The sequence below is a fragment of the Phyllobates terribilis genome, unplaced genomic scaffold (assembly GCF_046119375.1).
Source record: "Phyllobates terribilis strain yellow unplaced genomic scaffold, ASM4611937v1 Scaffold_119__1_contigs__length_5224398, whole genome shotgun sequence".
NCBI lineage: Eukaryota > Metazoa > Chordata > Amphibia > Anura > Dendrobatidae > Phyllobates > Phyllobates terribilis.
Window position 1 is genome coordinate 2,906,892 of NW_027362879.1, and position 14,956 is coordinate 2,921,847.

The 14,956-nt window shown below is 46.7% G+C and overlaps 1 long non-coding RNA gene across 1 annotated transcript; it reads right to left on the bottom strand.

The window, feature by feature from the left end:
• Nucleotides 1-111: 111 nt before the first annotated feature.
• Nucleotides 112-14,653, bottom strand: LOC141201602 (uncharacterized). The gene is made up of 3 exons (XR_012272954.1): nucleotides 14,589-14,653; nucleotides 10,287-10,383; nucleotides 112-225 (listed from the first exon to the last, which is right to left on the bottom strand). It is a non-coding gene; the product is annotated as an uncharacterized lncRNA (long non-coding RNA).
• Nucleotides 14,654-14,956: the final 303 nt, after the last annotated feature.

Sequence of the window (14,956 nt, forward strand, 5' to 3'; positions counted from 1 at the left end):
CATCTATCCAGTTCTGTCCATCTGTTATTCCCATAGATAAGAATGATGTAATGTGACGTCATCAGAATCTCTCACCTCTCCAGTAAGCCGGAAGAGGATCTCTAGGGTGAGGTGTAATATCCTCTCCGCCATCTTGTCTCTGTCCATATCCATCTTTGATGGGTAAATCAAGAAAATTCTCTTATCTAGAAGATCTTCACTGAGAGGATCTGATATTGTAGAAACCTGAATAAGAAGATGAGACTATGTAACATCATAAAAATCCTGTGTAATAATACAATTACTGGAGATAATAAGGGAAACATATGAGGAGATTTATTATTTTACAGTATTTAGTTTTCTTCTTCACATCTACTAATAAAAACTATATATTTTATGCCACAGAAAACAAGCATTTTCTTCCTCTCCAGTTGAATGCGTTTCTCATAGACTCATCTTCCATAACACTAATTGTCGTCTCATTTACCGACGCTAGAATTGGCATTATCAATACTGCAGGAGATATTCATTACACATAACATGAGAAATAACTACTTCATGATGAGGACGACATCTTCATCTTCTACTGCGGCTCTAGAAACATATTTGGCCAGAGTCCGTCACTGACTACATCACCACCAGCCGCCTATATGAATGTTTCCCGTCTTTCCCGGGCTCTACCATATTAGATCTCATGACTGATTCACACACAGAAGTTTGAGGCTTTTATAAAAGCTTTTTTGTTTGCACAAACACCGCAGACAGAAATTATTTGATACCAAAGTCTCCATATACAGTGTTTTATGGGGTTTATTTCTGGCCTCAGGCTTTCCTATATTACAAGAAATACACCAGAAAAAAATCAGATATTAAAATGTTTCAAAAGAACACTGGCACCAACAATTCTTGTAAAAAGAAAGAAACTTGCAAAATGTATTAGGCCCATTGTTATTTCTTAAGAGGTTAAACATTTGTTTTAAAAAAAAAAATAACTCTTTTGGGCACCAGAACATAGATGTACAATGCAGAGATGGCACAAGTGTGGCTGCAACAGAAACCCTGGCAGTTTAACCACTTACTGCTGTCAAAAGGAAACATGGCATCTCAGAAGGTTTGACAATGTTCAGCTCAATTCCCCTCCTCACCCAAGTACTCGATAGTAATAAGTTACCTTTTAACACCCCCATACACATTAGACTAAAGTTACATTAAAGCACTGATTTCAGTGGGGTTTAGTCAACTATACAATGTATTCGGGGCCTACGGACAGATGATGTCAGGGCAGGGAAGGATCTGGCATCCTGAATTTCAGAGGCTATTCCGTTTGTTCTTCCTGTAGATAATCCTCCGCTAGAGGAGTCTGGAGGCGACACTCTCATACAAACCACAGGAAAGCTGGAATATTTGTGTGTATGGGGGAGTCGGGAGAGATAGCCGTCTGCCAAATGACCATTTAGGCAACACTTATCTCATGTATATGGGGTCGTTAGTATTACACTGACAGGCAGGGATAATACACGGCACTACAGTAGTACAGTGCATCACCGGAGCGATCAGAGGCTTGTATGTTGTATGATCGAACTAATGAGAGTTGTTTAAAAAAAAGTTTAAAGTGAAAAAAATATCACAGTTTTATCAACAAGAAATATCAGTCACTATAGTGAAAACAGATTCACTGTGCAATGTTAGGTAAGTCACGTCCATAACAACAATAGCTATAAGTGGACCCCCCAACCTCAAAAGGAAAAAAAAAAAATATATATATATATAGAGAACTCATATCTCCTGACTCTGCAAGCCTGGACCAGATGATGTGGAGATGAATGAGGAAGAACAATGTCCAAGGGTACGTGCCCACGATCAGGAATAGCAGAGTTTTGGATGCAGCTCACCTGCGCTGCGTATAAAACGCTACATTCCACATTACAAGCACAGTAGATGGGATTTATAGAAATCCCATGCCCACTGTGCTTCTATTTGACGTTGCATAAACTCACCGGTGGTGCGGGTTTACGAGCCACAGCATGTTAATTTCTGTTGTGGAGACACTAGTCTCCGCAAACAGAAATTTCCACAATAGAATGTATTAGATGTGGTAAATCCGCATTGTTCAATGAACACATGCAGATTTAACTGCGTGATTGAATGCAGCGTATGAATGCATAATGCAGAAGAAGCAGTCTGGAACTTTCTGGTTACATGTAGCAGTACATAACTTTTGTTACAAGCCACAACAGTCCAGCAAACCATTATGGGAAGGCCCATCATCCCCTGTGTCACTACGGCCCCTGAGAGCTACTCTAAGCTCCCAGTTGATTTGTGAGGACCTCACTGGCTGAGGTCCATCGGTACAACTTCTTAGTAGTACTCTCTATGTCCATTCGATGACTGGCTTCCTCAGGGGCTGGGGTTATAATTAGTGCTGAGCATTCCGATACTGAAATATCGAGTATCGGCCGATATTCGCGGTATCGGAATTCCGATACTTAATTCCGATACTTTTACAATATCGTATACCGGAATCGGAAGTTCCCATAATGCAATGAGCCAGTTTCATTTTATTCAGCCAATGAGGATCCTAAGAAGTGTGGGCACATCCTGTTAGGCATGTAGGCATCTTAACTAATGGCATGGCTGTGATTGGCTGCTGAAATGATGTCATGATGCACTATAAAAGCCGCCGCCGCCATTTTGAGCTCACTCTGCTGTGAATTCAGTTAGGCATAGGACGCTGCTGTTCTGAGGGACAGTTTTAGCTACCTATTTGGTCTATTCTGCTTTACCCAAGCTACTTTATAAATCGCTGTGCCTTGCAGCGCTAGTGCACAGTTCTCTGCGCTGTTCACGGCTGTCTGCAAGGTCTGTGTGTGTGTGAGTGCAGCTCACCCTGCAGTGTGTGCTTCAGCCACGTCTGGTTGTAGTGCACTCAGTGTGTGTCACTGCCTCATACATTGTCCTTTTTTGACAATTCATAATTTTTCCTGATATCTCCTATTAGTGTGGTGGTTCCATCCGTATTCAGCTAAATTGGTTCCAAACACACTATATAGGAGTAGTTAGAGGAGCCTTTCTGCAGCATTGCGCCCTGCAGCCCCAGCCAGAATAGTATTAGCCTATTTTTTGTAGCCTCATCTATTGCATTGTAGGTTACCTTCCTACATTGTAATAGCTACAAAAAGTTTGTGATACTATCGGTATTACATCTTTGGGCACATCCAGTGTCTTTTTGTGACAAAAAAACCTAAATAAAGTTCACCAAACACTCCACTTTACAGTTGTGTAGGCCACATTAGCTCATATTAAAGTCTAGTCCATACTTTATAAAATTAGTGTTTCTTATACATGTTAGCAGCTGTTCAGGAATAAGCATACTAAGGCCTTAGTACTTTTCTGCCTATCTTTATCAGACTACCAAGATGAAGTAGGCAGGGAGTAAGGCATGTGGTCGTGGGCGTGGAGTTTCTGCAGGGAGAGGACGTGAGGATTCTGTGCCTGCAGGGAGAGGACGTGGGGATTCTGTGCCTGCTGCGGGCACCAGTGACTCAGCATCCCCCAGTTTTACCAGGGAACAGTCCTTTATGCGCAGCTTTGTAGGAGCTAGCCGTACCCCACTACTGCGAGAGGACCAAATTGAAGCCGTTGTCGGATGGATGGCAGCTAACGCATCGACTTCAATTAGTTCCAGATCCTCTCAGGTCCAGAGCACTGAAGAGCACCCATCTGTCTCTTCACCACCTGCCAAATTGCCCAGGCAGTCAGAGAGCCCTGGACAGGAGCCAGCTCTACTTCTGTTCTCTGAATCTCTTGGCTTGGAAAGAGGGGGCCAGCCAAGCAGAATTCGAGAATTTGAAGAAGAGGTAGTATGCAGTGATGCGCAACCGTTTTGTCTCTCTGAATCTGAAGAGGCGGGTGGGCCAGTGCCTATGGTCAGCAGCACACCTCAGTATGCATCTGATGATGAGACTCAGGTGCCTCTTTCTGGTGCGTACTGTGCTGTCGAGACTACCCAGGAGAAGCAGTTGTTTGAAGAGGGTGGTGTAGATGATGAGGTCCTTGACCCATCATGGTGTGAGGGACAGGAAGGTGGTGGGAGCAGCTCTGAGGAAGAGATTCCCCAAACAGCCCAAAAAGGAGGGATAGGGAGGGGGCAGACTTGGTTGCCTGTAGCCTCCACTTAGGCACCCATTAGGAGCATGGCTCTTCCAAAATCCAAAGCAGACGCTCCCAAGACTTGCAGTGCCTGGTCCTTTTTTGACACAGTTGCAGATGACATTTGCTTTGTCAAATGCAAGCAGTGTAATCAGAAGGTGAAAAGAGGGAAAAGTGTCAGTAACCTCAATACCACAAATATGTGGAAACATGTGCGGACCAAGCACGTGGTGGAGTTACAAAAACACACTGAAGACCTAGGCCAACCTACAGCGCCACCTAACACCTCTTCAGCTCGTGTTGTAGCCTCTTCCTCCAGCTCACACACAGCTGGTTCGGCTTCCTCACAGGATCGCCATGGAAGAATCTCTGGCACTGTTGTACAGAGACACAGTGTAATTCCACCCACAGCACCACTTTCCCAGTCATCCTCACACTCCCAGGCCAGTCTACAGCCATCGTTAGCACAGGCATGGGAGAAAAGGCGCCCATACTTTGCAAACCAACCCCGAGCACAGGCTCTGAATGCTGGCATTGCTAAACTACTGGCCATTGAAATGCTATCATTCAGGCTGGTGGAGACTGACACCTTCCGTAACTTTATGGCATTGGCAGTCCCACAATACAACGTGCCCAGTCGCTTTTATTTCAGCAGGCAAGCCGTCCCTGCCCTGCAACATCATGTGGAGGGAAAAATTAAACATGCGCTACAAAACGCCGTCAGTAGCAAGGTCCACCTGACCACCGATGCGTGGACCAGTAAGCATGGACAGGGACGATACCTTTCCCTCACTGCCCATTGGGTAAATGTTGTGGAGCCGGGTACAGATCTTGAGAGTGGCGCTGTACGTGTTCTGCCAACTCCAAGGACTGCAGGAATCCAGTCTGTACACATTGACTCCTCCTCATACTCCAGTTCCTCTGAATCAGCGCTGCAGGAGCCGTCACGGTCTACCTCCACATCGACCCGTGAACGGTTACCTGTTATGATGACCGATATGAGCACAGCCGTGGCCAAACGTCAACAGGCCGTATTAAAATTAATTTCTTTGGGGAATCGAAGCCACACAGCGCAGGAGCTCTGGAATGCCATCAAGCAGTAGAGCGACGTGTGGTTTGTGCCAGCGAATCTCCAGCCAGGCATGGTAGTGTGTGACAATGGCCGAAATCTGGTGGCAGCTCTGGGCCTAGGCAACTTCACTCACATCCCATGTTGGGCACATGTGCTCAACTTGGTTGTGCAGAGTTTTTTGAGGGACTATCCGGATCTTGATGCACTGCTTCACAAGGTCCGCATAGAGTGCGCTCACTTGCAGCGTTCCAGCAACGCAAGATCACGCATTGCAGCTCTGCAGCGCCGATTACGTCTTCCGGAACATCGCATCATATGTGACCTACCCACCAGGTGGAATTCAACGTTACATATGTTGGAGAGGTTGTGTGAGCAGCAGGCAGCAGTAATGGACTACCAGCTGCAGCAGGCGCAAAAAAGTCGCAGTGCGCGCCGTTCACACTTCACCACCACTGAGTGGGCCTCTATGAAGGACATTTGCCACGTTTTGCATGCCTTCGATTATTCCAAAAGGATGGCGAGTGCAGATGATGCACTAGTCAGCATGACTATCCCCCTTATCTGCCTGCTTGAAAAAACACTGCAAGCACTAAGGGACAAGGTTTTGGAAGAGGTGGAGGATGAGGAGTCACAAATGCCATCTGATTCTCTACAGTCTGCGCAACGTGGTTCCTCACAAAGACCTAGGCAGGGGACACTTTGTGAGGAGGATGAGGAGGAGTCAATGGATGAGGAAGACATCTGTCCAGAGGAGGGAGGTACACAATGCTCTAGTAGTCAGTATCTAGAGCGAGGGTGGGGTGATGCAGAGCAGGCAGAGATCACGCCTCAAGCAGGGGACAGCGTTTCTTGGCCAGTTGGCAGTCTGCAGCACATGGTTGATTTCATGCTGCAGTGCCTGAGAAACGACCGCCGCATCGCCCACATTCTCAACACGGCTGATTATTGGGTGTCCACCCTCCTAGATCCTCGCTACCGGGACAACTTACAAAGCCTCATAACACCACTGAACCGGGAGCGTAAAATGCGGGAGTACCAAGACGCACTGGTGCATTCCATCATGTTCTCCATTCCAACCGAGAGCAGTGCTGCTAGTGCTTTACAAAGCAGCTCAGTGCATCGAGGCAGTGGAGGAAGCTCTGCACAAAGAGGGAGCAGAAGCAGAGCCTCAGCACAAGGCAAGACCAGTATGGCCCAAATGTGGCAAAGTTTTGTGTCCCCACCGCCACAAATGTCTACACCATCACAGACGGCTCCAGTCAGCAGGAGGCAACGTTTTCGTCAGATGATGACAGACTACATGTCTTGCCCTCTCAGTGTACTCCCAGACGGCTCTTCTCCCTTCAAGTTTTGGGTCTGTAAGCTGGATACATGGCCAGAGCTTAGTCAGTATGCATTGGAGGTGCTAGCTTGCCCTGCTGCTAGTGTATTATCGGAACGCGTCTTTAGTGCCGCAGGTGGTGTACTAACAGACCGTCGTATGCGACTATCCTCCGATAACGTTGACCGGCTTACTTTTCTCAAAATGAACAAGGCCTGGATCTCTCATGAATTTGCCAGTCCTCTTCCAGAATAAGTAATTGGTTGGCAACAGTATCCAGGTCTCCTGTTGTGTTCATGTTTCTACCACCTGAACTGTAATCCCTGAGCTCCAACACCGCCAGTTGGCGCTCAGAAGTGCCGTCTGCACAGTCAACACTTGCTGCCGGGTTATTGGGGTTCAGTAACGTCAGCTGTACCCCTGCTGTGCGGACGGCAATTTCTCCTGCTCTGTCCTCATTCACACTACTACAAATTTTAAAGTTGCTCCAATTACACCTCTGACTCCTCTGTTTTCAGTATTATCCCTGAGCTCCAACACTGCCAGTTGGCGCTCGGAAGTGCTGTCTGCACAGTCAACACTTGCTGCCGTGTTATTGGGGTTCAGTAACGTCAGCTGTTCCCCTGCTGTGTGTCCGGCAAATTCTCCTGCTTTGTCCACATCCACTGTACTACTGAGTTAAAACTTGCTCCAATTACACCTCTGGCTCCTCTGTTTTTAGTATTTACCCTGGGCTCCAATACCGCTAGTTGCTGCTCAGAAGTGCCGTCTGCACAGTCAACGCTTGCTCCAGTGTTATTGGGGTTCAGTAACGTCAGCTGATCCCCAGCTGTGTGTCCGGCAAATTCTCCTACTTTGTCCACATCCACTCTACTACTGATTTAAAACTTGCTCCAATTACACCTCTGGCTCCTCTGTTTTTAGTATTTACCCTGGGCTCCAATACCGCTAGTTGCTGCTCAGAAGTGCCGTCTGCACAGTCAACACTTGCTCCAGTGTTATTGGGGTTCAGTAACGTCAGCTGATCCCCAGCTGTGTGTCCGGCAAATTCTCCTGCTTTGTCCACATCCACTGTACTACTGATTTAAAACTTGCTCCAATTACACCTCTGGCTCCTCTGTTTTTAGTATTTACCCTGGGCTCCAATACCGCTAGTTGCTGCTCAGAAGTGCCGTCTGCACAGTCAACGCTTGCTCCAGTGTTATTGGGGTTCAGTAACGTCAGCTGATCCCCAGCTGTGTGTCCGGCAAATTCTCCTGCTTTGTCCACATCCACTGTACTACTGATTTAAAACTAGCTCCAATTACACCTTTGGCTCCTCTGTTTTTAGTATTTACCCTGGGCTCCAATACCGCTAGTTGCTGCTCAGAAGTGCCGTCTGCACAGTCAACGCTTGCTCCAGTGTTATTGGGGTTCAGTAACGTCAGCTGATCCCCAGCTGTGTGTCCGGCAATTTCTCCTGCTCTGTCCACATTCACGCTACTACAGATTTTAAAGTTGCTCCAATTACGCCTCTGGCTCCACTCTGTTTTTATTATTTACCCTGGGTTCCAGCTGTTTCCCAGCAGTGTCTTTGGCACGGGTACTCCCTCCTGCCCAGCCTGGTTCCAGCACGCCAGCTGTTTCCGGGTAGTGTCAACGTCACTTTGCCTCCAATGCATTGTCCTGTCGTGTTGCGGTCGGGTTAGCCGACTCTATGGTGCCTGCAGTTTAGGTGACTCCTATGTGGGCTGCGGGATCTGGCAATGAAGGCTGGTTCCATAGTGCCAATAGGACAAGCACCCCCTGTAGGACTGTGGGTTTTGGTAACTGCGGCCGGCTTGCGGCCTTGAAACTTTTTTTTACATGGGTACCTTCTGCTACCCCTCCGGGTTCCAGTACCGTCAGCTGGTTCTTGGCAGTGCCTTTGGCTTAGGTGCCTCCTTCTCGGTATCCAAGTTCCACCAACGTCTGCTGGTCCTTGGTACTGCTGTCTGGCACAGGTACCTCCTGCTTAGTAACCGAGTTCCAGTACCGTCAGCTGGTCTTCGGTAGTTCCATTGGCTCTTGTACCTTCTGCTACCCATCCGGGTTCCAGTACCGTCAGCTGGTCCTCGTTAGTTCCATTTGCTCTTGTACCTTCTACTACCCATCCGGGTTCCAGTACCGTCAGCTGGTTCTCGGCAGTGCCTTTGGCTTAGGTGCCTCCTTCTCGGTATCCAAGTTCCACCAACGTCTGCTGGCCCTTGGTAGTGCTTTCTGGCACAGGTACCTCCTGCTTAGTAACTGAATTCCAGTACCGTCAGCTGGTCCTCGGTAGCTGTACCTTCTGCTACATTTCCAAGTTCAAGCTTTTTGAAATGGTTCTTGGTAATCACTCTGGATCTCCCTGACGAGGACCCTGAAGATGAGGACCCTGAAGACCACCCCGAAAAAGACGAGGACCCCGAAGACGAGGACCCTGAAAACGAGGACCCTGAAGACCAACCCGAAGAAGACGAGGACCCTGAAGACGAGGACCCTGAAGAGGAGGACCCTGAAGAGGAGGACCCTGAAGAGGAGGACCCTGAAGAGGAGGACCCTGAAGAGGAGGACCCTGAAGACGAGGACCCTGAAGACCAACCCGAAGAAGACGAGGACCCCGAAGACGACAACCCTGAAGACGACCCCGAAGAAGACGAGGACCCCGAAGACGACAACCCTGAACACGAGGACCCTGAAGACCAACCCGAAGAAGACGAGGACCCCGAAGACGACGACCCTGAAGACGAGGATCCCGAAGACGACGACCCTGAAGACCACTCCGAAGAAGACCAAGAAGATGACCCTGAAGAAGTTGACCAAGAGGATAAAGAAGAAGAAGACAACCACCAAGATACAGAAGAACAAGAGACAGAAAACCAAGAAGCAGAAGTACAAGAAGCTGCAGAACAAAAAGCGGAAGAACATTAAGCATAAGACAAAAAATCAGAGCAAAAGATAATATCTAAATTATAAGCAGAAGATGACTAAGCAGTGTATGGGGGTGAGTCCGTTCCTCCTCGTGGTGCCCCTGGAAAAGACCTGCTGCTGCAGGCCAAACTGAACGCAGACAAATCCTGTTGTCAATCTTTTGTGACAAGCAGAACGAAAGGTGTAATGTTCAAACTTTTATAGATAACAACTACAGAAATGCCTGTCACAAATAAGAATATGATGAAGATGAAGAAGTAGAATATGAAGAAGATTAATAGTTGAATAAGAAGAATATGAAGAATGTAAAAAAAAAGAATAATAAAAAGAAGGTGAAGAAGAAGAAGATGAAGAAGGTGAAGAAGAAGAAGATGAAAAAGATGCTGATGCTGAGGATGATGAAGGAGAGAGTGTGGGAGAACTAAAAAAGAAGGTGAAGAGCATGGAAGTAATGAAACATAAATATCTGACAAAATATAAAAATACTTAACATAGTCAATATTTCGTAACGTCTTAAAAAATATATTAATTCCTGCTATTCCATTTGATTGGGCTAAACCTCCATGCCTTTATTGTCTCCCCCACCTCCCTCAATACATTCTACATTATTCTTAGTTGTTTTCCTTCATGTAGAATTAACCTACAAGGAAAGAAAGGGTTTATTTTCATTCCGATATTTCTGTCCCATTGACTTGCATTGGTTTCCGGTATCGGAATCGGCGATATCCGATACTTTTTGGGTATCGGTCCGATCCAATCCGATCCGATATTTCCCGATATCGGAAGGTATCGCTCAACACTAGTTATAATGCAATAAAAAATGGAGTCACTTACCTTTTAAAGCCTTTGCTTTAGCACCATAGGTCCAATAGGTACCAATAAATTGGCCACTTCTATGTCCAAAATCTTAACAGCTTCTTGCTCTTTCTTCCTGCAGTCATAGTGGAGATATGGCGAAATTTTAAATTGATCTACCACTTTTAAAGATAAATCATGTTTTAATGCTTTTAATCCTTTATTTAGGGTTTATTTACCCCTACAGTAATTTGGTAATATGCAAATATCTCATAGGTCCTGGGTTTATTAGCATCTGCACCAAGAATGGGGCTAAGTAAGTATTTATTAATTAGCCGTGGGGTAGATAGTACCATATTGTGTATGTAGGAGGCAGTACTGTGGGAAAATTTTACTGTGTGTGGGGAGGTGGCAGTACTGTGGGAACATTACACTGTTAGTGGGGGATGGCAGTCCTCAGGAAACATTATAATGTGCATGGAAGGATGGTGGTATTGTGGGAACATTAAACTTTGTGCTAGGGGAATGCTAGTACTGTGGGAACATTATACTGTGTGTGGTGGGAATGGTGGTACAGTGGGAATATTATAATGTGTGTGAGGGATGGTGGTACAGTGGAAACATTATACTGTGTGTGGGGCGGATGGTGGAACTATGGAAATATTATCTTTTGTATGAGAGATGGCAGTACTGTAGGAACATTATACTGTGTGAGGGGCATCATACATACTGCATAAGGAGTGTAAGATTGTGCGCCATAAAAAGAGAAAATCCTCAGTGTTGTGCAGCATTTGTATAAGAAGATTGCCATCTGTCGTCCAAGCGGAACCCTCCAGAACCAATGGGAAGAGGTCGAGTTTCAGGAAGGAGTCTAGATGGTTCACCGGGTAAGGTGACTTTGATGACACAGTTTCTTGACATAAAAGGCCAGCTCCCCAAAATGGGAGCAGATTTGTTGCCAAGCAAAGAATCGAGCACGATATGTGCAGGGGAATCTGAAGCCGAGGAACCAGGCCGTGGTAAAACCCAAGGCAGCGCGTTGTGGTGCGCCGGGAAGCAGAACCCGGCCGGTGCCAGATGAGTCCCAGAATCCAGTCTATGCTAGCTAAAGCCCAAGAACCAGACCTGCGCCGGTCAAGAGCCGAAGTCGCAGCTACGCCAGTCAAGGCCAGAGAACTAGACCCCAGTACTTCGGGTATGAGAAATGCCCACAGTTGGATAAGCACCGAAGATCCGTGAGGAGATTCCTCTCGGGAGTATACGGCTACAGTTAAGAGTGGGAGGCGCAAGTGAGCCAGGCTGCTGCTTCCAGCACTGACGTATGCTACAGGGGTTGGTCCAGGCTACTACAACAAGCAGGGCAAGGCTGGTTGAAGTGATGGCGGCCCAGCGAGCCTTGATAAACTTTGTCAGGAGGACTTGCATCCTACGGGGAAGAACCGGAAACCCCCGCTAGGGAAAATATTATATACAGTGGGTACAGAAAGTATTCAGACCCCTTTAAATTTTTCACTCTTTGTTTCATTGCAGCTATTTGGTAAATTCTAAAAAAGTTTTTTTTTTTCTGATTAAAGTACACTCTTCACCCCATCTTGACTGAAAAAAAAAAAAAAAATGTAGAAATTTTTGCAAATTTATTAAAAAAGAAAAACTGAAATATGACATGGTCATAAGTATTCAGACCCTTTGCTCAGACAATCATATTTAAGTCACATGCTGTCCATTTCCTTGTGATCCTCCTTGAGATGGTTCTACACCTTCATTGGAGTCCAGCAGTGTTTAATTAAACTGATAGGACTTGATTTGGAAAGGCACACACCTGTCTATATAAGACCTCACAGTGCATGTCAGACCAAATGAGAATCATGAGCTCAAAGGAACTGCCCAAGGAGCTCAGAGACAGAAATGTGGCAAGGCACAGACCTGGCCAAGGTTACAAAAGAATTTATGCAATACTCAAGGTTCCTAAGAAAACAGTGGCCTCCATATTCCTTAAATGGAAGAAGTTTGGGACCACCAGAAGTCTTCCTAGACCTTGCCATCCAGCCAAACTGAGCCTTGGTGAGAGAGGTAAAGAAGAACCCCAAGATCACTGTGCTGAGTTTCAGGGATGCAGTAGGGAGATGGGAAAAAGTTCCACAAAGTCTATCAATGCAGCCCTCCACCAGTAGGGCCTTTATGGCAGAGTGGCCCGACGGATCCTCTCCTCAGTGTAAGACATATGAAAGCCCGCATAGAGTTTGCTCAAAAACACATGAAGGACTCCCAGACTATGAGAAATAAGATTCTCTGGTCTGAGACGAAGATAGAACTTTTTGGTGATAATTCTAAGAGGTATGTGTGGAGAAAACCAGGCACTGCTCATCACCTGCCCAATACAATCCTAACAGTGAAACATGGTGGTGGCAGCATCATGCTATGGGGGTGTTTTTCAGCTGCAGGGACAGGATAGCTGGTTGCAATTGAAGGAAACATGAATGCGGCCAAATACAGAGATATTCTGGATGAAAACCTCTTCCAGAGTGCTCTGGACCTCAGACTTGGCCGAAGGTTCACTTTCCAACAAGACAATGACCCTAAGCACACAGCTAAAACAACAAAGCAGTGGCTTCAGAACAACTCTGCGACCATTCTTGACTGGCCCAGCCAGAACCCTGACCTAAACCCAATCGAGCATCTCTGGAGAGACCTGAAAATGGATGTCCACCAACGTTCACCATCCAACCTGACGGAACTGGAGAGGATCTGTAAGGAAGAATGGCCGAGGATCCCCAAATCCAGGTGTGAAAAACTTGTTGCATCAATCCCAAGAAGAGTCATGGCTGTACTAGCTCAAAAGGGTGCTTCTACTCAATACTGAGCAAAGGGTCTGAATACTTATGACCATGGGATATTTCAGTTTTTCTTTTTTAATAAATTTGCAAAAATTTCTACATTTCTGACTTTTTTTCAGTCAAGATGGGGTGCAGAGTGTACTTTAATGAGAAAAAATGAACTTTTTAGAATTTACTAAATGGCTGCAATAAAACAAAGAAAGAAAAATTTAAAGGGGTCTGAATACTTTCCATACCCAGTGTGTGTGTGTAAATATATATATATATATATATATATATATATATATATATATATATATATATATTTGTCGGGACCATCACCCTTGTCAATAGCTAAAGTAACATACGGTCAGAGGCTGCGATTACAGTTAGAGTGAGCCGGAGAATTCATTGTATATCTGATATTCTAGATTTCACCTTGTAATCTCCCTGTTCTGCATTATTCACTGTTGCTATAGTTATCACAATTCCCCCATATCAGGGACATAAATAATTATATTTGTTACTCCCACATTGTGTATGTCTGTGCGTTGTATCCAGTCACCTGATTACAGGGCATAATGGGGGCATTACACTGTGTGGGGGCATCATACATCCTGCATAAGGGGCATAATGGGGGCATTACACTGTGTGGGGGCATCATACATCCTGCATAAGGGGCATAATGGGGGCATTACACTGTGTGGGGGCATCATACATCCTGCATAAGGGGCATAATGGGGGCATTACACTGTGGGGGGGCATCATACATCCTGCATAAGGGGCATAATGGGGGCATTACACTGTGTGGGGGCATCATACATCCTGCATAAGGGGCATAATGGGGGCATTACACTGTGTGGGGGCATCATACATCCTGCATAAGGGGCATAATGGGGGCATTACACTGTGTGGGGGCATCATACATCCTGCATAAGGGGCATAATGGGGGCATTACACTGTGTGGGGGCATCATACATCCTGCATAAGGGGCATAATGGGGGCATTACACTGTGTGGGGGCATCATACATCCTGCATAAGGGGCATAATGGGGGCATTACACTGTATGGGGGCATCATACATCCTGCATAAGGGGCATAACGGGGGCATTACACTGTGTGGGGGCATCATACATCCTGCATAAGGGGCATAATGGGGGCATTACACTGTGGGGGGGCATCATACATCCTGCATAAGGGTCATAATGGGGGCATTACACTGTGTGGGGGTATCATACATCCTGCATAAGGGGCATAATGGGGGCATTACACTGTGGGGGGCATCATACATCCTGCATAAGGGGCATAATGGGGGCATTACACTGTGGGGCCAGTAAAGGGGTCCTGTACTATGAGAACAATACGTTTCCTTCCTTCCTGTCTCCATAGTTGGGTCGTATGTATCTATTATAGGAAACAGAACAAAAACCTTATGATTCTTATAAAGGGGCAACACAAGACCCCAAAAGAGTCTCGGCGCTGAAGGGGTTAATGCCCCCTGCGCCCAGTAATGGGGACCTCCACATACCTCCACCTGCAGAGCCGCCACCACATATATGGCTGCTCTGTGCGCACAGGAGCTGTGATGAGGTCACAGGAGGGGAGGAGTCAGGGGTCACATGATCAGGGGCCTCAGTGGATGCAGGACTCTGCTGTGCTGGTTGTCATGGTGCTGGATGAGCTGAAGTTTATGTGTGGGGTCAGGAGGGGTTTACAGTGTGGATGTAGCAGAGCCGCGTGTGTACGAGGTGTACGGAGCAGAGCCGCGTGTGTACGAGGTGTACGGGGCGGAGCCGCGCGTGTACGAGGTGTACGGAGCAGAGCCGCGTGTGTACGAGGTGTACGGAGCGGAGCCGCGTGTGTACGAGGTGTACGGAGCAGAGCCGCGTGTGTACG